This window comes from Dermacentor albipictus, unplaced genomic scaffold (assembly GCF_038994185.2).
Source record: "Dermacentor albipictus isolate Rhodes 1998 colony unplaced genomic scaffold, USDA_Dalb.pri_finalv2 scaffold_20, whole genome shotgun sequence".
NCBI classification, from domain to species: domain Eukaryota; kingdom Metazoa; phylum Arthropoda; class Arachnida; order Ixodida; family Ixodidae; genus Dermacentor; species Dermacentor albipictus.
Window position 1 is genome coordinate 5325305 of NW_027225574.1, and position 21973 is coordinate 5347277.

The 21973-nt window shown below is 45.4% G+C and overlaps 1 pseudogene; it reads left to right on the top strand.

Annotated features, from left to right (window-relative positions):
* Positions 1–3543: 3543 nt before the first annotated feature.
* On the top strand, positions 3544–20327 carry LOC139052247 (uncharacterized; annotated as a pseudogene).
* Positions 20328–21973: the final 1646 nt, after the last annotated feature.

The following is a 21973-nucleotide window of genomic DNA, read 5'->3' on the forward strand; positions in this document are numbered from 1 at the left end:
CGTGCTGTGTTAATATGTTAATGAGGAAATATTGAGTATTGAAATAACCATACACAATACTTTTGACACAGCTCACAAAATGACACCAAGCATCCTAATAAAACTGCGGTATAGACGCGGAGATCATGAACTAGATTACTGGGCAGGCCGAATCATGGTACAGAGAAATTTAGGGGTGGGAATGTCCCCGGAATGAAACTACGGAACATTTCTTGTTGAAATACCCTGAATTTCCAATTCAAAGGAAGCGCCTTTCGGAAAGTCCTATTCGCCAGCTTGACCTGCAGTAACCCGACATGGTTGCTTAGTGGCTTTGGTGTTGGGATGTTAAGCACGAGGTCGCGGGATTGAATCCCGGTTACGGCGGCCGCATTTTGATGGGGGCGAAATGCAAGAAAAACACCCGGGTACTTAGATTTAGGTGCACGTTAAAGATGCCCAGGTTGTCCAAATTATTCTGGTGTCCGCCACTACGGCGTGCCTAATAATCAGATCGTGGTTTTGGCTCGTAAAATCCCATACTTAAATTAAATTAACAGGATGTGAGGGGAAGATTAATTGCATTTGTATAGGTTAGGCTAGCGATAGGCTTGGCATGCCAATGAAAGTGAGACAATGAGGTATGAAAGAAAAAGAGTGAGGAAAAAACGCACGCACCTCCATGCACGCACAACGTCAATAATGAAGTCGGGCGATAAGTAATTGTACAGCTACAGGATCACATCGTCGGCCTCCATGGTTTGAAAGCTTTCAGAGCAAGTCTGTCGTAATCTTCCGAGAGGACTTGTCTCTAAGTGAGAAATGCTAAAGTCGACTGTCGCACCTTGAAACCTTCTGTGTTGTTGTTGTACACGTGGAAGCATACGCACACGTATGTATATTATCTTGAACTTATTGCTATTTTTATACTGTTTTGATACCATTATCAGTATTTAATAAAACGCGGGCAAAATGAAGTTTCAATTGTTCAGAGCCGTACTCGATCGCCGTCTTCTTGCGGTCCTTTTCCATAGCGCTGGTATTAAATCCCCAAATAATTCAGTGCCTCTGCATCGGCAATACGTTGTTTCCGTTTCCCCAGGATCAGTTATAAGCTCGCAAAGGAATTTCACGTCTCCTTATCGCATTCTTAAGAGAGTCTGGTTTGACCGACATGGGGCGATCACTCCACAGTGATATTTAAGATGATATTTAAGCTGAGCATTTGTCGTTCTTGATCGCCAGGCTAAACCCACCTGTTGCTACAACTCACCACCACGGAGGCTTGGAGAAGTTTTTTTTTTTTTCGTCTGATGCTTGGTTCATATTATTGTTGCATAAACAGCCGGTGACCATAAAGATGCCGGTGGTGAGGTGTTCTGCATGGTTCCTTGAATGTAGAGGATGATGACCACCAAACGTGTAACACAGCTTTCATCGCAATCGTTCCAGTGAGAATGGCTCACGTTGCGTACACTTGAACAAAAGTGATGGCATGTTCAGATTCCTAAAAAAAATTTAAAAATTGCAGCAGCAGCAGCAACAACAACAACGATGATGATAATAATAATAATAATAATAATAATAATAATAATAATAATAGTTCATGAGCGATGTACAGGCGGAAGTTCCAGGCCGCATAAACCATGTGGCCTGTGTGCGTAGCTGGGCAGACACAGCGAAGTTCACAATCGTAGGCTTGGAAGCAAAGTAAACCAGTTAGCAAGAAGGAGAACTTTCAGGTAAAACAAAACACAGCGCCAAAAAGACATGCGGCTCGCTCATAAGCTCCGTAACAGAAAATAATAGTAAACATCGATTAAAAAGCAATAGCTTAGGCCGCAGAATAACGGCGTTTCGTTTCCTATTTCACCACTAAAATTCGGTACTATCTATCTATCTATCTATCTATCTATCTATCTATCTATCTATCTATCTATCTATCTATCTATCTATCTATCTATCTATCTATCTATCTATCTATCTATCTATCTATCTATCTGTCTGTCTGTCTGTCTGTCTGTCTGTCTGTCTGTCTGTCTGTCTGTCTGTCTGTCTGTCTGTCTGTCTACGCTGACCCAGTGAGTGATTGAGTGAGTGAGTGAGTGAGTGAGTGAGTGAGTGAGTGAGTGAGTGAGTGAGTGAGTGAGTGAGTGAGTGAGTGAGTGAGTGAGTGAGTGAGTGAGTGAGTGAGTGAATTAACTTTATATGAGGTCCGACGAGGACGCGAACTCGTCGCACACCCGGCTAGTCCCACGTAGGTACCAGCAGGTCTAGCCCACCGGCCCTGTCGCGGGCACTTCGGACAGCCAGGATTTGCTTGTCTAGAGCGGGGCTACGCAGAAGCGAGTCCCACTCCTCCTTGATGAACTTGGGGTATGCCGGCCACACTACCAGAGAATGTGTGCTAGAGTGTGGCCCAAGTTTTGTACTTGCTTGAGTCTCTAGGTATGTGCTCCTGGTCGTGATGTAGTCGTGGTTGTTACATCGTCGTCACTCCAGCTTCGTGGTCTTACTCTCGTCATGCCGTAGTTGTCACGCTTTCTACAATGACCCAGTGGTCCAAGCTATCTAATACACTGGGCTTCTAGGTATAGGCCTCGGACACGACATCACATGGTCGTGAGTGAGTGATTAAAGTTTTATTGGGCCCAGCAAAACGCGATAAAACGCGCACCCGGCTAATCTCCATCGTGGTCATTGCATCGTCATGATTCTAGCTTTGTCATCTGATTCTCGTTATGCCGTCGTCGCCAAGCTATTCCCGTCATACAGTCGTCGTGCATTCCTTCTCACACCGCCGTCGTGATGCCGTCAAAGTCTCAGATTCGTCGGCGTTGCAGCGTTATGATTTGAGTGTGACCGTGTTGTCGTCACCCCTTGTTAGGAACGGCTTGCAGAGGTGCCGAAATGCAAAGTTTTCTCAACTAGCTGCAGCTGCGAGCGTGGCGAGCTTCCCCGAAGCGACCATGGAAGCCTTCACCCCATGCCGCGGTGACTCGTTTCATAGGGACGATGATGTGCCGCGTCAACACCCCCTCGGCGCCGCTATGACTAAACGCGGTCGGCGGACCAAGCATTGTTCGTGGATTCGGTGTGTCCGATGTTTGCAGCAGGAGCGCCCGTGGAAGATATTTTGCGCGGCCGTCTGACGGGGCTTAGAGGTCATGGACGGACGCGGTGGCCATTGTCTGCGGGTCGGCGGACCTCGGCGTGGTCAGTAAAACCTGTGTGGAAGTGCGTGTAACGCTCCCACTAAAAGGCGGGATGACTACGAAGACGTTGGACGCTACGAATTGGCGGTGAATCGCCGCTTTTCCCTCACCTAGGGATCTAGGGAGGACAGAGTGTTTATAAGCAGCTGTTGTGCGGCTACTGAGTGTGCTTTCTCTCGCAGTCATGCTAGACTGGGGAACTACAACGTCCTTATGTAGATACTGTAAATAAACCCATATTCCTCGTTCTCGATGAGAAGCAGACTTTCCCTTCAACAACGTCCTCAGCGTGAATAAGTCGGACGACGGCATGGGCCAGCTACCATCCATTTCATTCCCGAGTCCAATCATGAGAACTGGTGGCAGCGGTGGGATTGTCCCTAAAACTTTACAACTGGCTGACAGCGGTGAGACGGACTTTGCGACGTGGTGTTGGGTCGATGGTGAGTGCTTGCTTCTTGCTTTGACTCTCTAGGCTTCATTTTGTGGTTGTTCTGTTTAGAACAGTAGGGAAGCTAGACTGTTGATTCTTAGCTAGGTTGTGTTTTCCTTGCAGGACCATTGCAGTAAAGCAGCAATCATGGAGTTATAAGGACACTGCTGAGAGACGAATTGTTGATTGTTGGTGAGGAACTCGGCGTAGATGTACGCAAGGAAGTGCTAAAATCGGAATTATTGAAGGTAATTTCCGAACAGGTCAGTGAGGAAGAAATTGAAATGGGGTTGGAACTTCAAAAAAAAAAGAGAAAAACGGGACAGAGAAGGAGGGGACAGAGAGTGAGAGAGGAACGCGACAAAGATCACGACTTAAGAAAAATGCAACTTGAACTTGAAAGCAAACGTTTGGAGTTGCCTCAAGGAAGTGAAGGGGCTCTGGGACGATCAACTGAGGCAGAATCATACTGCATGGACAGGCTGTTAAAGCCATTTGAAATCGGGAACGACATAGGCTTGTTCCTAGGAAATTTTGAAAGGGCTTGCCAAAAGATGAACTTCGGTCCGAGTACATGGCCACAGCGGTTGCTGTCTATTTTACCGTGTGAGGCTGCGGAAGTAATCGCCAGACTCAGTGCGTAGGATTCATATGATTATGCGAAAGTTAAGGCTAGTCTTTTGAAAAAGTACTGCCTTTCAGCCGAAGCTTCTCGGCAGAGGGTTAGAAGCACGGGCAAGAAGGATAGTGAGGGATATCCGGAGTTGGCATATAGCTTAAAGGCAAACCTAGTCGAGTGGCTGAAAGGCGCAGAAGCGTACGACGGCAGAGACATGATCATTGAATGCATGCGTCCAGAGCATGCATTCCACAAAAACATCCCGCATGCTGTCAAACTATGGGTGCAAGACAGAGGGAATGTAAACACGTGGAAAGAGCGGTTGAATCAGCCGAAGAGCACGCAACGCGTAGAAAGCTGAACGCCGAGGACGGAAATTAGGACGGTCGAAATGGACCACGGAAACTATTTCCGATGAAAACGGGTTCACAGACTAGACGACCGGAGCCTGTAGACGTGTAGGAAAAGGCCTCAGAAAAGAGCAAGGAGAAATCAAACTGGGAAGCCGTACAAAAAAAGCAGGAAAGAAAATAAGAATCTTTTAGACCGATCCACTGCTATAAGTGCCACAAACTCGGACATATCACTGTAAACTGCGGGAAGCCTAACGTAGTAGTCTTCTCCTACGTAGATGAGAAAGACGAGAATATGGAACATTTAAGCCCATATCTTCACGACCTGCAAGTTAATGGCAAACCATGCCACGTGCTGCGAGACAGTGCTGCCACTATGGACGTTGTCCATCCGTCTTATGTGACGGTAGATGACTTCACTGGAGAAGTAGCATGGATTAAACAGGTTGTAGAATGACACAGCGTGTCTACCTATTGCCAAAGTGAAAATCAATGTACCATTCGGGGAGCTCGTGACTGAAGCTGCAGTTTCCAAATTTTTGTCGCTGCAGTACCCCTACATTTTCTCGAAACGTTCGGATCAGTTACTACGTGAAAAAGGGGTTAAACTGGGAGAGGGCGTAGTACAGGCGTTGACGCGAGGCCAAGCTCGTAAAATCGGGTCGCTTTCGGCTGAAAATGCACAAGCTGCTCCAGCGGAAGTAGCAAAAGAGGTAAATTCAGTAACCGCATCCGAGCTAAGCCCGAGGAACAAAAAAAAATGGTTGAAGAAAGCCTGCCAGCTGACCACCTCAATGAGAGCGTATCGCTAGGGTGTCAAAGTTCACGCCTGCAGGAAGAGCCAGCTGACGCAATCGCAAGCGAGACGGTCGTTAATATCACCAGCCTCCAAGAACTTTGATCAGCTCTTACGTGTGGATAAAGAGTCACTGTCAGCCATGCAAAAGAATGATGATAGCTTAACTAAATTGCATCACAGAGCTAAAGAAGGCATTGCTAGGCGCAACGTGACGATACATGAGAGTGGAGGATTGTCGTATCGGCCCTACACAGACCGAAAGGGCAGGGTTCTAGATCAGTTAATCGTACCTACTAAGTACAGAGAGGACATTTTGAGTCTCTGTCGTGGAAATGCGTGGTCCGGCCACCTAAGCATACACAAATCAAAGGAAAGATTGCTTATGAAATACTACCGGCCTGGGTGTTTCAAAGACGTAGATAACTTTGTAAGATCATGCGACGCCTGTCAGCGCTCGGGTAAACCAGGAGAAATATGGAAAGCTCCACTAAAGGTAGTGCCCGTAATACCAGAGCCTTTAAGAAGATTTGTCATAGACACGATAGGGCCTTTACCAAAAACAAAATCGAGTTACAGGTACTTGTTTACCATGCTGTCTCCTGCTACAATGTTTCCGGAAGCTATCCCTCTGAAGGATCTCAGCTCCACCGAAGTAGCAGACGTGCTTTTGACAGTATTCGCATGAGTTGGGTTTCCAGCCGAAATTCAGGCGGATCATGAGTCAGTACTCACCATCTCACTGACTTCCACATTCTTACAAAAGTGCGGAGTAAAGTTGTTACGCAGTTCCATCTCCCTCAGTCGAATAGTGCAGAGAGGTGGCATTGAGTGCTTAAGCGAGTTTTGCGGGCGCTCTGTTACGAGTCCAAGGAGGACTGGCAGAATTGTCTTCCGGCCACATTGTTTACTTTCTGAACGCTTCCTCATGAGCTTACAGGGTTCTCGCCAGCAGAACTAGTCTATAGGAGGACACTCCGTTCTCCACTGAGAATCTTAAGAGAGATGTGGGAGGAAAGAGGAGAGAGTCCAGGAGTGGTAGAATATGTGCTAAGGGCCAGACAATGAAATCTTCCTTACCTCAGTAAGGAAGCCTTCATTGCAGTGAGGCTACCTTATGTCACTCTGAAAGGTTCCTTACTGAGGTGCCCTCGGTGAAGGCTTCCTTGGTGCTTCCTTGGTACTTCCTCAGCATAAGAAGCCAAACAATGAAACCTTCCTTACCTCACTAAGGAAGCCTTCATTGGGGTGAGGCTACCTTATGTCACTCTGAAAGCTTCCTTACTGAGGGGCCCTCGCTGAAGGCTTCCTTGGTGCTTCCTCAGCATAAGGTAGCTCCAAAGCTACCTTCATGCGTCCTTACGCCGCTCCTGGCCCTGAACGAGCGCTTCACCTCACTGCTTAACCACGTGGCATTCGCTTGCGCATGCGCACTGTCGCCCACCTGCGGAGAAGCGCGAGCACGGTACGTCTTGCCAAGCATGTTCGTTTCAGTCACGCGTGCGGCATGCAAGCATTGCTAGGCGTTGCTAGGCGTTGCAAGACGCCGGCGTGCCAGCGTTGCTGGAGCACATCAAGTTTTGCACTGTAATGCGCAACTTTTTTTTAACTTTAGTGAACGAAACTAGAAGAAAGCGTCCACGCTTCTCTATATTAGCTATTCAATTTAAAGATTGTGCGACGATACAACATTTCTTATAGAATAATGGTGTTCGCGGAAAGATTTGAAGAGATAATCTCGAACTCAGGCACGCGGCAACCGCTCCTTAGGTGAGGACGGGTGAAGGGAGCTTTCAGAGTACGCTTGCTTCCTCCATCGGTCCTTCGCTGTAAGGAGGCCTCACGTAAGGTTAGGAAGCGCTCTAAGGAAAGGAACTAGGGGTGTGCGAATATTCGGAATTTCGAATACGAATCGAATATTTTCCATATTCGAAGCGTATTCGATTCGATAAATGCATGTTCGGAAATTCACGAATATCCGAGGACGGCCGAATAACGGTGGAAACGGCGAATATTCGGATAGACTGCGAATAATTGAGCAATTAACCAATTGTATGCTTGCTCCGCATTCTCCTAAGAACATGTTTATTAACTAAGAACTTCGCATGATCCGCTCATTATCTGTATGCTCTGTTTCAGTCTATCTGCTTCAGGCATTTGAGACATGATCAGTTTCGGGTTCTTTTTCACCAAGCTTTATAATTCCAATTATTTTTGGAATGCCCCATTGCCTTGAAGGTTGCAAAGGCAACTCAGGGTTTGCTAACATTGATTCAAAATGTATCAAGGCTCTTTGTGCGGAGTGGAAATTTGATGAAGTGGCCAGCCTAGGCATGTTTCTTGATCCGCGCTTTATGGCCACAGTTCATCAGGTCAGATGATCTGGCTGAAAAACCTTGTGACAAGGGAGCTCCAGGAAGCCGTCGTGGAACACCGTGGGGACACCGCCGTGACAGCGTCGACTTCGTGTCCACTGGTGGCATCGAGTGTATGGAATGCTTTTGACGATCTAGTGATGAACAAAGAGAAGACACATTTGGCATATGCCCCTGAGGGGGAAGTTACAGACTACGCGCAAAAGCCTCTTCTGGAAAGGGGCATGAATCCTTGTGAGTGGTGGCAGTCCATTGGCCGCTTCAGGTACCCGCTTTTAAGTGCACTCGCCCGGAAGTACTTGGCGATCCCTGCCACTTCAGTTCCTAGTGAAAGAGTCTTTTCTACCGGTAGAAATGTGACAGTGCATAGAGAGCGTTTACTTTCTGGCCATATTGAGCAGTTAATTTTCCTTCACGACAATCTGTAACAAGCGTTTTACCTGACTGAGGGCATTACCTGAGTCCATTATCTATAATTGAGTACCTCTTTAATTTGAAGCAACCTTGTAAAATGCAATGTTACTTTTAAAAGGGTAATAAAGCTATTGTTACCTCTCTTGCAATTTTTTAATACTACACATGTATTCGATATTCGATTCGATATTCGAAGAGAGTTCTTCGCCTTATTCGTATTGCATTCGTAATCGAAAATTTCAATATTCGCACACACCTAAAAGGAACGTTTTATTGTTTGGACCAAGCTACCTTCATGCGTCCTTACGCTGCTCCTGGCCCTGAACGAGCGCTTCGCCTCACTGCTTAACCACGTGACGTTTGCTTGCGCGTGCGTGCTGTCGCCCACCTTCGGAGAAGCGCGAGCACGGTACGTTTTGCCAGGCACGTTCGTTTCAGTCACGCGTGCGGCATGGAAGCGTTGCTAGGCGTTGCACGACGCCGGCGTACCAGCGTTGCTGGATCACATCAAGTTTTGCACCGTAACACGCTACTTCTTTAGGTTTAATAAACAAAACTAGAAAAAAGCGTCCACGCTTCTCTATATTAGCTCATCAACTTAAAGATTGTGTGACGATACAACCTTTTTTATTGAATAGCGGTGTTCTGGTGTTCGCCTACAGCTTTTAAGAGATAATCTCGAACCCAGGCATGGCGGCAACCGCTCCTTACGTGAGGACGGGTGAAGGGAGCTTTCAGAGTACGCTTGCTTCCTCCATCGGTCCTTCGCTGTAAGGAGGCCTCACGTAAGGTTAGGAAGCGCTCGAAGGAAAGGAACGTTTCATTGTTTGGGCCTAAATCTGCTATAACGGCTGAGTGCAACCCAAGAACTAGTCGAAAGAAACACGGGAGTAGCTCAAAAGAACGCCAAATTCTATGACGACAAGAATGCGAGGCTTCGTACGTTTAACGCTGGAAACCAGGGAATGATCCTTAAACCTTCAAGAAAGAAGAAGCTTGAAGTTCACTGGGACGGACCCGTTAAAATGCTGCACAAACTTTCAGATACTAACTATGCTCTGAAAATGCCCGGTCGCAGGAAGGAGGTGAGGATATATCACTGCAATTTGATGAAGGCGTATGTAGAACGGAGCGGAGTCGTTAACTATGTCATCAAAGAGCAGGATGGCACTGGTACCAAGTTTAAGGAGTATAAGGCGGCCTCCAACTCTGAAATTGGCCTAGAAGAAGTAGTAAAACATTCGGTAAGCTCGCACGCTTTAAGACCCGAGCAGCTAGATGAGCTAAGAGGGCTGTTAGGGGAATATATCGACAGATTCAGCGATCGGCCAGGTAGAACTGAACTAATAACGCATGAAATTGAGCTGACATCAACCGAACCCGTAAGATCAAAGCCATACAGGGTGTCTCCACGACAGAGAGAAATTATGGAGGCAGAGATATAGCGTATGCTAGAGTTGGGAGTTATTGAGCCCGCTGAGAGTGAGTACACGTCACCGGTAATACTGGTAGAAACCCAAGGACAAGGACCCTCGTCCGTGTGTTGACTACAGGAAGTTAAATGCCATCACTAAGGATCAGCTGTATCCGATACCCAACATTGACGAACGAATTGAAAGAGTTAGTGCTGCTAAATACATTTCAACTATAGATCTCGTGGGGAGGTACTGGCAAGTCCCCCTTTCAGAAAGTGCCAGCCGCTATGCCGCATTCATCTCACCTGTAGGCACTTTTCGCCCTCTCGCACTCAGCTTCGGGCTGAACAATGCGCCGTTTAGCTTCTATAAGTTAATGGATATTGTCCTAAAGTAATGCAGGAGTTCGCCTTGCCATATCTTTATGACGTAGCAATTTTTTCGGACAGCTGGAAGAGCTCGTATCGCACCTCCAACAGGTGTTCTCACGGTTGAGGGAAGCAGGCTTAACGATGAAGGCGGAAAAGTGTAAGTTTGGCTGCTCGCAGGTTACTTACCTGAGCCATGTTGTCAGTCAGGACACGAGACGGCGGGTCGAGCTGAAAATAGCTGCGATTGGAGAATTTTCACAACCGCGGACGAAGACAGACATTCGTTCATTTTTGGGACTTGTGGGGTACTATCAACGGTACATTGCGAATTACTCGCAAATAGCAAGTCCTTTATCGGACGCCCTCCGAAAGGGAGCACCGAGTAACGTACACTGGGATAAGGACAAAGAGAATGCTTTCCAAAGTTTGAAAACGATTTTGGTTTCTCGTCCTGTGCTTCACGCGCCAGACTACACAAAAAAAAATTCTTATTTCAGTCTGACGAAAGCGACATGGGTATACGGGCGTGGTACTTTGGTCGGCGACGATAATGAGAAACATCCTATCCTCTATGCCAGCCGTAAACTAACTGTAAGAGAGGAAGCCTACAGCACTTCAGAGAAGGAATGCGCTTGTTTAGTTTGGGCAGCCCAGAAGTTGTCGTGTTACTTGTACGGAGCGACGTTCATCTTCAAGACCGACCACTGTCCTCTGACGTGGCTCAATCAAATGTCATACAAAAATGGCCGCTTGCTCCGATGGAGCCTCACTCTCCAAGAGTACAACTTCTCCGTTAGTTATAAAAAGGGAAAGTTGCATAGCAATGTGGATGGTTTGAGCAGGCTTATTTGAATTCTTCGTTTCCGGATCCCGCCTAAATTTTGGAGTTGGTATTGTTAATTTTGTTAAGCCAAGAAGGTCCCCTCTCATTTTGCAGGACTCCATCCATGATTGCTGAATTTGTCAGCACGAAATTACTTCAAAAATTGGCGTAGCGAAGTGCAGCATTTGTTGTTTCTGCCCTTATATTTTCTTTGAAGCCTAGCGGGTCTAGAGTGGGATCCAAGATACGCCATCTCGGCACAAAACCATGTTGTGGGGTTCGCTTTGCAGTTGCCTGTCCATTGTTGGATGTTTTTTGGCGTTGTCATCATTTCACAGCTGGTCCCTGCAAGCCAAGGCATTCCCCCTTTGCCACCAGCCATTATCTTCCTGCCCAGCGGTTATCAGCACTGGCCAGTCGAGATTTTCCGGGCAATGGCGGAGCTGTTACGATCGGCCTTCAGGGGTACTGAATTGCAAACCTCTCATGGCCCGCTGCAATTGTTTCGATTTACCTGCGGGAGTAGCTATCTTCGGAGAAGCTACCTTTGAACCTTTCCCGGCACCAGCGAGTCTAGGCACGACCGTGTATTTTTGGTTTATTCGCTGTCGCCTTCACGTCTACTTGGAGCAAGGCAACTCCGGGAAAAGGGGATTTTGCCGTAGTTTCTCATAGACCCCAGAAGTCATCAAAGTCAATTGACAGATGCGGCGGCTAGCAGCGGGTTCAGCTCTGGAATCAAGAGGTGCCTGCTCGGGTGAAGCGTATCAACTCCTGTCTACTACGACCCACTCTTCTCGGTGTGTTCAGTGAAACCAAAGTGCTGAAGTGAGTGTGTGAACCTTCCCCCTCAAAGGCGGATCGACTACGATGACATGATGAAATGTAACGCTCTCCACCTTTCATGTAGCTATGGTAAATAAATCCGATGTTCCTTGTTCTCGATGAGAACAAGTCCCTCCCTTCAACAACGTCCTCAGTGTGGCTGAGTCGGACGACGGCGTACGCCAGCTACTACTTATTTCATGCCCGACCCCAATCCATACAGGGCATAAAATCCTCTCTGTGAGAACTGTTAAATAATAATTGCCGCGAACAGAGCGCAAGCAAAAGATTTGATGCTTTCAAATCTTGAACTAGGAGCAGATACGCATGTGACAGCTCCGAAACAAATAGATTGATTTCCATGCCGATCTCAAGGTATATCTAGCCGGTAGCCAAGCTTCCATGGAAGCCAATACGTTCAAAACCTGGCAGCTTATCGGCGTTTCATGGGACTAAGCGCCATCTGTCGACAAACGAACACCTCCGGCGGAATAAAAAATATTGTAACGCCATAGCCGGTATGGACAGAAATGACGTCAATTTGTTTTCGTGGCTTTTCATTAGAGTTGCATTTTCAAATTTTCCGCAATTCGACTCGATGGTCGTTTAGAGCTATTATATTGATGCAGCAAAACGTCAGTCATACATTCCTCAGAATCTCATCAATGCACAGAAGCTAGTTTCTTTGTAGGCCAAAGATAGCTTTGAGTCTTGAATACTGGTCGCATCGTCGCACGCCAAGCTCGTCAGCTAGCGCAGCCGATGGAAGGCAGATAAATTAAACAATTATTTGGTGGTTGTAACTTATTACGTTCAACTGAACACGTAGATCTACGATGAAAGAGCTTGCAAACACCGCACTGCCACAATTCAGACAAACATTGACGAGCAAAACAACACAACGTGTGAGAGGGGCTTACAGTAGCCGGTGGACTTCCCAAACGTGCCTTTCTGCACACTTCAAAAGCTGCTTTATATTAGAATGACCTAGAAATATTCTAGGCCAATAATTGTATCGCAATTAATGGGGGCGCGAATACCCCCTCTTATAGCGGGCGCTGAAAAAGCAGTATTTATTGTTATTTATAAAGTAAACTCAGCTGCATTTTCTTTCCTCGCTGCACCAGTGTAACATTGATTAGGAATTTTATTTTCGTCGAATGAAATCAAACTGTATCTTTTGATTAAAAACTGTTTTTTCGTCAATATTTTGTTCCCTCCTCACGTAGTCGCGCTTCAATCGCTGCTCCCATAACGCTCCCCCCCCCCCCCCCCCCCCACTCCAAGGAGGTTATATAAAACTGCTGGAATGGCAGTCCCAGCCGATGCATACTGAAGTGAATGAACACTGCGGCGGCCATTTGCTAAATGCAAAAGAGCGCAGCTCCAGCATAGGCGGCCGTGGGATACCCGCTGCTCTTCCTCTGCTTATGGTCCCGTGATGAAAAATAAAAAAAAAAACCTCTAAGAAGTTGCATCAGCCCGCACATGCATGTTGCTGTTGCCGATAAAAAATATTCCTGCGTCGATTTATTGTCGCACGCTTTGAGAAAATATATTGGCGGGGCGCTTCGCCAATCGCACTTGCACGCTTGGTTAAATTATGAACGGTCTCGCCATACATATTAAGCGAGTGCAAGGTGAGTGCGCATCACTGTTTACTCACCGACTGACGGGAAATATACGATAGGCGCTGCTCTGCGGCACCTCAAGTGAACGGTTTTCGAAGTCACACGGTGCATCACTGCGCAATCCTCGTTAGGCTTGGCCGTGTTCAATTGCGTAGCGGGAATTTCTTAAGGGATGTTTGTCCAATAACCTTGGTCGATGTTACGGACGAGAGCGTCGTTCTCGCCGATAGGGATAAATCCAGCACCCGCCCTTTCACTTCATGTTGCTACGACAGTTCGAAGTAACGATGAATAAAGCCTTGCGGGCATCCGCTTTCTTGCGTTGTTCCCTATTTTTGTAGTAATGATTCCTGCTGGTATGGTAATTTCTATAATAAGCAATTTTTTTTCTTTTTCTGAGAGATATATTCGTAGTCGCGTTATTTACGTACAAATGCGGCAATTACTCTCTATTTTAATACACGACGTTACTGAACAGGTTGAAATTGAACAGGCACCGCAAGCGGTGTGTTAAACATCGTGAACAACGTGATAGAGTCATTTGCTGAAGCCAGAGCTTGCGTCATGATCGTCACTGTGTACATTTTTCTATATTTTATATGTGCTCAGAAAAATTGATGCCACTCATCCATCCCATCTAGAACTTCTTATTGTGACACACATGACAGCTGAATCATCAGACAGAAATGCTACACAGGCATAGGAACAGCAGAAAACATCTACAATTGATATACAAACCTTCACAATGCATAATGGTTGACTACACAAGCTAAGTTTGTAACTCAGATTCTGCGTTCATTCATTTTTTTTAAATATTACAATCTTGAAAGCAGAGTTCACGTTTTTCCTTTGCAATTCACTCGTTTAGTATTCTTAGTGATGTGGTGTACTCAAAACCTTAGATGTAGCACTCTGCAATATTCTTGTAAAAGGGCTCACGCTCTTGTGCTCAACGCCAGCTTTTAGAACAGAATTTTGCTGGCCTATGTTGGCGCAAATTTTTCAACCGGAAGCCTACGACACATAAAGACGCGTACGCAATGTAAGTGGTCAGACCGAACACTATACCTTCAGTATCTTCCCTTGCAAGTCCAGGGCTCATACTTTCCACGTGTTCTCCTGTGTACGCGTTTGTCTCATTGCAGGAACCGTCTGTGCCATGTGTGGCCAGTTGGCTTTTCATCCACTTTCATCTCCATTAATTTATCATTTCATCATCATCATCTCCTTCATCATCAGCCTGTTTTATGTCCACTGCAGGACGAAGGCCTCTCCCTGCGATCTCCAGTTACCCCTGTCCGGCGCCAAGCGATTCCAACTAGCGCCCGCGAATTTCCTAATTTCATCGCTCCACCTTGTCTCCTGCTGTCCTCGACTGCATTTCCCTTCTCTTGGTACCCATTCTGTAACCCTAATGGTCCAACTGTTATCCAACCGGCGCATTACATGCCCTGCCCAGCTACATTTTTTTCGTTTAATGTCGATTAGAATATCCGCTATACCCGTTTTCTCTCGGATCCAAACTGCTCTCTTTCTGTCTCTTCACATTATGCCTAGCAATCTTCGTTCTATCGTTCTTTGCACGGTCTTTAACTTGTTCTCGAGCTTATTTGCCAGTCCCCAAGACTCAGCCCCATATGTCAGCACTGGTAAAATGCACTGATTGTACACCTTCCTTTGCAATTATAACGGTAAGCTTCCAGTCAGGAGTTGACAATGTCTGCTGTATGCGATCCAACCCATTTTTATTCTTATATGAATTTCCTTCTCATGATCAGGGTTCCCTGTGAATAATTGACCTAGGCACTCCTTCACACACTCTAGAGGCTGACTTGCGATCTTGAACTCTTGTTCTCTTGCCCGGCTATTCATCATTACCTTTGTCTTCTGCATACTAATCTTCAACCCCACTCTCACGCTCTCTCTGTTAAGGTCCTCGATCATTCGTTATAACTCGTCTGCAGTGTTGCTGAATAGAACAATGTCATCGGCAAACCGAAGCTTGCTGAGGTATTCGCCGTCGATCCTTACTCCTAAGCATTCCTAGTTTAACAGCTTGAATACTTCTTCCAAGCACGCAGTGAATACCATTGGAGAGATTGTGTCTCCTTGTCTTACCCCTTTCTTTATAGATAGCTTTCTAGTTTTCTTGTGGATAACTAAGGTAGCTGTGGAATCTCTGTTGATATTTCCCAAGATATTTAAGTAAGCGGTCTGTATTCCTTGATTACGTATGCCTCTATGACTACTGGTGACTCTACTGAATCAAATGCCTGTTCGTAATCTATAAAAGCCATATAGAGAAGCGTATTGTACTCTGCGGATTGCTCGATAACCTGGGTAATGACATGGATGTTATCCATTGTAGGGTATCTCTTCCTGAAGCCAGCCTGTTCCCTTGGTTGACTAAAGTCTAGTGTTACCCTTATTCTATTGGAGGTTATTTTGGTGAATATTTTATAGAATACTGGGAGTAAGCCAATGGGCCTATAATTTTTCAATTCTTTAAGGTCTCCCTTTTTGTGAATTAGTATAATGAATGCATTCTTCCACTTTTCTCGGACGATTGCAGTCAATAGACACTTCGTATCAAGAGCCGCCAATTTTCCAAGTCTTATGTCTCCTCCATCTTTGATTAAATGGACTGTTATTCCATCTTCTCCTGCCGTTTTTCCCCGTTCCATGTCTTACAAGGCCCTTGTGACCTCATCGCTAGTTATAGGAAGAGTTTCTGTATCCTTTCATTGTTGTTTCGGATAGAGTTATCCCGAGTCCTCTGGGTACTGTACAGGTCAGTATAGGATTCTTCCGCTGCTTTTACTATACTTTCGAGATTACTGATGATATTACCCTGCTTATGTTTCAGTGCATACATCTTGGTTTGTCCTATGCCAAGTTTCCTTCTCCCTGATTTCACGCTGCGTCCATTTCTTACGGTTTCTTCAGTCGTTCTCACGTTATAACTTCGAATCTCACACGAAAGGCCATTGAACATCTACGGCGCAGGTATCGAAGCATGCTGTTGGCATTACTGACAACATAATTAATGTGTGGTTGCCAAGACAGGTTAGAATGGATGTGGACCCCTACGTATATGTAAGCAGTCATTTCTTTGAGAGGGGAACCATTTATGTTATATCCACAAGCGTTAGTGAAAAGTTTACGAGAAATTTTCGTTAGTTTGCACTTGGTTGCGTTGAGTTTCATTTTCCATGTGTTACACCAATCAGACATATTGTTAAGGTTAGTCTGTAGTAGTGATGTGTCAATATCAGAGGAAATCATACGATATACAACACAGTCGTCAGCAAAAAGCCCAATAGAGGAATTAACACAATCTGTTGCCAAAAATGGTGAACCGCGCATCATCATCCAGGAAAACATGACTCGATATAACAGAGACTTTCTTCGAACTGCGAAAGAAAGGGCAAAAGATAGCGGTTATCGTTTTGTCTGGCGTACGAATGGGAAGATCCTCGTCCGCAAAGATGAAGGAATGAATGTAATTCATATCAAAGGAGCAAACGACCTGGACGATCTTAAATAAGTACTACGTAAGCACAGTACGTAAAGGAAGAAAAAATGATAAAGTGTCCGTATCACCTTCCAAATGACCTGAACCGCATTGCTTCGTCTTTTTCATCTGCATCCATTAAAGCGGTACATATCAATGCACGATCAGTGAAAAATAAAGCAGAATTGTTAGAAGAATTCTTCAGTGAATTTCAATTCAAGTTCTCTGTGATAATGTTGAGTGAAACATGGAGCACTAGCGCAGATAATGTCTATAGAATGGCAAATTATAGATCATGCTACCTTAACAGACCTGTTGGTCGTGGCGGGGTGTAGCACTACTGCTGGATGCGAATGAAAATTGTGAAATTTTGAGCCCATTCAGTACAATTACACCGGATTATGAGATAATGTCATTGTGTTTGGGTAAATTTCTTTACTCTGTCTGTTACCGCCCACCAAGCGGAAGTGTAGCTTCTTTTTTTAAATTCTACGACAATTTCTTGTGTTATGTAGCAGACGATGGTTACACGCTTGTTGCTGGAGGTGATTTCAACATCGATTTGAGCAGTGATAATCATTGTACTAGAGAAATTAAGATGTTATTGGCTTCGAATGGTTTTATGAATGTGCTGGAAACACCTACTAGAAGAACAGTTGAAAGTCAGTCTACTTTAGATTTGTTCATTACTAATTTCTCCCATCCTAAATTCGAAACCTGTGCTTTATCATGCCCTATCAGTGACCATCTACCAGTGTTCTTGTGCATTGAGACGGTAACCCAAACACTAAAACAGCCAAAAGGTGTTACACACCAACGTATAACCAGTGTTACTCTTGATAATTTTCGGGATGCTGTTAAGCAAGTTGATTTTACGCATATTGCTTGCCTTAATAATGCCAATGAAGCCTATGATAAGTTTATTGATCTCTTTAAAGAGCTATACCACTCCTACTTTCCCTTTAAAACATGTAAACAATCTCGAAAAATTCGGAAACCGTGGATCACCCCTGAGTTGCGGAATGAAATGGGCCTTTTTCATGGCTGCCTTGTGCGCATGCGCACCGTAAGTACTCTGACAGCGACACTAGCGGCGAGCGCCCGAAACATTTTTGGTGACATCCGCCAAAGAACGAAAGTACGGGCTCTCCGTGTTGGCCGCGCTGCTCCTTGGAGGCCGGATCATAGCTTTTTTTTTTTTTTTTGCGATGCCACAGCGATGTGCTGCCGTAGGCTGCAGTAATGCCAGCGGAAAGCCTCCAAACGTGCGATTTTTTAGATTTCCTGCCGCGACGCTTCAAGCAACGAGACGAAAGAAATGGGTGCAAGCAATACATCGCGTCAACGCCGACGGATCGCCGTGGGAACCGACAGCGAACTCTAGCGTCTGCAGCAATCACTTCGTAACAGGTAAAGAAACAGTGACTTGATATTCCTTATTACTTGATGAACAGCGTGTCTGTTGAGCGCATAAGTGTAACTTCGAGCTCTTTCCGAGCGGGACCGTGGCAGGTCGGCGATCGTGCATTTGTTTAGTACGCAGTTTCGGTTGTGTTAGCGCAGTGTAACCTGTGTCGTACACGCGTTAATAACAGAAACACTCAAGATGTTTAACCGTCATATTTTTATTTCAGGAGCGCCCTCACGCTTTATGCCCCACCCGGACTACCTACCATCGGTTTTCAAGCACACGCCAATGAGATGCCCTGGGTCAATCGCTCGCTTTGACAGAGTGAAGAAACGGCAAGGTATAGGCTGTGTGTGACGCTGTCTGAGATTCGTCAACTGTCAGCATTTACGACCTTGCAGTATAATCTTTTTTCATTTTGTATTCGGCACTTGATATTATCTTTCATTATCATGAAATCACCCGCGTAATGCTGAATACGCCGGCTGTCGTGCGATTGCCGATGCTAAGCAGCATCGTGCAGTGTTTGCGAGTGAAGCTTCTTGAATAGCGAATTTCGATTGCTCTTTCTGCCGCAAAATAACTCGCGCTTTCGTCTTGGGCGAGTCAGTTACGGTATCGGCAGCTAGATGCTCCCTTCTCTAAACACCAACCCATTTTTAATGCGTCTTTCTCTAGCAAAGGGAGGTTAAGTGGTCACTTATTTATGAGTAGTACAGAGTTCTTATATTTGATGTTTCGCCTATTTTATTAATCTTAAATCGCACATTGTTACACTGTCGTGAAATATATTTTTAATGTTATTTATCAGCTTCAAGACTGGCAAATGCAAGTGGCCAAGCCAGCAGCGGTGCAACCACATCAGCTGTTGAACAGAGGACCCCACCGAGTATAGCAGCAGGGCAAAATAGGACACCACAGGATTGTCAACCAGTTGCCGGGGCATCTACTCCACCTCTTTGTCAAGGAACACCATTAAGCAGAGCAGCAAGTGCAATGCATTAGGCTCTACGACCTGTGAAGATAGTGCGGTATTGCATAGCGTACCAGCTGAACACGAAAAGAGCTGTAAGGCGAATAATTTCTCTCTAGAGCGTATTATGCTGCTTGAAAGCCAATTAAGTGCAGAAAGAAAGAAGGTGCAAAAGCTAGAAGTACAGCTAAAAGCTGCTGAGGAACAAACAATACAGTGGAAAGCACATTACTACGAGCTGAAGGCTACAACACTGTGCCTCGATAACATGCAAGGTACTGAGCATATGTTATATTACACAGGATTGCCTTCTGTGCAAGTGTTTTAGGATATACTAAATTTAGTTTTGAAAAATAACCCTCGGTTTGCAATAGACATAAAGAGCAGGTCACTCAGTGCTGCCGAGCAGATGTATGCAGTACTGGTTCGCTTAAGGACAGGTATGGCCACACGAGAGATTGCTCGCAATTTTTTAATTTCAATGCCATCATTCAGTCGTACATTTTCAGAATGGGTACTTATATTGCAGAAGGTTCTCACTGAAATAACTAGCTTTCCCACACTTCCTGAAGTACAACAGCACATGCCACTTCATTTTAGACGGTACCCAAACACACGTATAATACTTGACACAACAGAAATCCGTATACAAAAGCCCCCAAGCTTAACTGCCCAGAGATGAACTTTCTCCCACTACAAGTTCACAAACACAATGAAATGTGTTGTAGGCGCAACACCTGACTGCTATGTTAGCTTTGTGTCGCCATTATATGGGGGAAGTACCAGTGACAGATCTATTGTGCAACAGTCTGGAGTACTTGATCTATTCGAATAAAAAAGAGATGGCATCATAGTTGACAAGGGATTCAAGGTAGATGACCTTCTGCCACGTGGTGTTGTCTTTCATATGCCTCCATTTCGTATTCCTGGAGAAGCGCAGATGAGTGCCAAGTATTTTGAAGCCACAAAGCATGTTGCAAGTGCACGGGTGCACATTGAAAGGGTCATAAGAAGAATCAAGGAGTTCCATTTATTGGACAGACCCTTACCTATAAACATGTAGACATAGCAGACGCAATTTTCACAACATGTGCATTTCTCTCAAACTTTAGGCGACCACTATTAAATAATGGGAAGGAAGTGGAGACAGACACCATGTAATAGAACACGAAAGCATGCGGTATATTTATTCAGAGCACTTAAAGGGTGTCGTCATTCACTAAAGCTTTATGATGCAAAGGAACGCACTATGTGTGCGTCAGCCTTGTGATAGTCATTTTCAGATTGTTCTCACCACAATGGTCAACTACATAAAACCCCACAGCATACTTCTTGTAGGACACGTAGCCTGCACCTGTAGTGTAAAGAAATCCAAGGCATCGGATACGTCGTGTCATGAGTTCTGGAATTAGAGCAGCCTTATAAAAGTACACCAGGCCCTGAAGTATGTCTTTTCAAATTTCTGCGTCAAAATATATACGCTCCACTGATATGGAGTCTTGAAGGTCAGCATGGTCTGTGAAGACTACAAAGTCGCACCATGGCTTCTTCGCGACTCCCATCTGTCCTTGTACTTGGTAGTAATAATAATGGTCTTTTTTCAGGGTGACCTCACCATTAGTTACTGCCAAGCAGAAACCTTTGTCAGAGCAGGCATCAACAACTCTTTGGCCAGCTTTCGAAGCGGGGCACTTGCCTTCTAGAAGCCCATCCTCACTGCCATCTCTCACAAGGCGATCGGGCGATGCGGCAATGAAAGAATGCAATTCATGAATATGCAATCCTGTTTCCAGGACATCTATATTTTTTCATATAGCTGCATGAATTCTAGATATTTTTCAACTGATTTTGCTTCATTTTGTATTCCGTAGAGCCTGGGGTCACCATTCTTCATTATTTCTTTGCGAGGGTAAAGTATTTCTTTAACAAGCCCTTCTGGCTTCAGGCAGTGCAGTATCCTGCGGAACTTTGAAGCAGTTAGCTTTCCGGTTCTTTCTGTGAACCATGCAGGGTTCTTATTCTGGCCTACGGTCTTTGCACAGATATCCGCCCTTTCGGTAGCTGTGAGCGACACCTCCTCCTTGAAATATTCATTGATCAATGTGAGGCACTTCTGCGAATTCATGCCCTCTGTGTCGTTGATGGGGCTGGTGCTGGCCTCTCTGTGTAACGGTTCCACACCAGCTCAGGTGCATGTGTGGCAATCGCAACCCTAAACTTCAACAGCCCAGACTGCCCAGCTGTTCTCAAATGAGGAGGAAGTTGTCGCTTAGCCTTAACGGGCACCGTCTTGTTAATTACATGTTTCTTAAAGGTGATGTCCGCCAAGGGTTTAGTCAGCAAATGGTTTTGTCCTGAAAATAACAAAATGCGGGGACTTGTATACAGTTCATACACATGTGCTATAAAGATTACTGGCCAAGATCTATTTTGACATTTGATTACGCATGCGGTTATTTTGCACTAATGATGGACACTGCAAACTCCTGCGAATCCGATCAGCATGCTAGCTCACCTCTCTTCAAATATAGTGTTTCTCTATCAGCATGCTTACATTCTACATTAAGGTACCCTTACAAGGAAGAGTGTAGATACCAGACCAAAGCTCCTTTTGAAGTCATTTGTCACATCGTCCTGTGTTCTACCACATACGTACCTCCTTATTCTGTTCGCTGCATTTTACCTGATTAACTTGAACTGTGCTCTGAACGAAAACATTTACCTTACCTTGTGTTAGTGCCATCCATCTTCACGGGACACTCGTACAAGACGGCCTCTGGATACTTCGAATGGCAAACAGCAATGCAGCTATATGCTGGTACCTTTGGC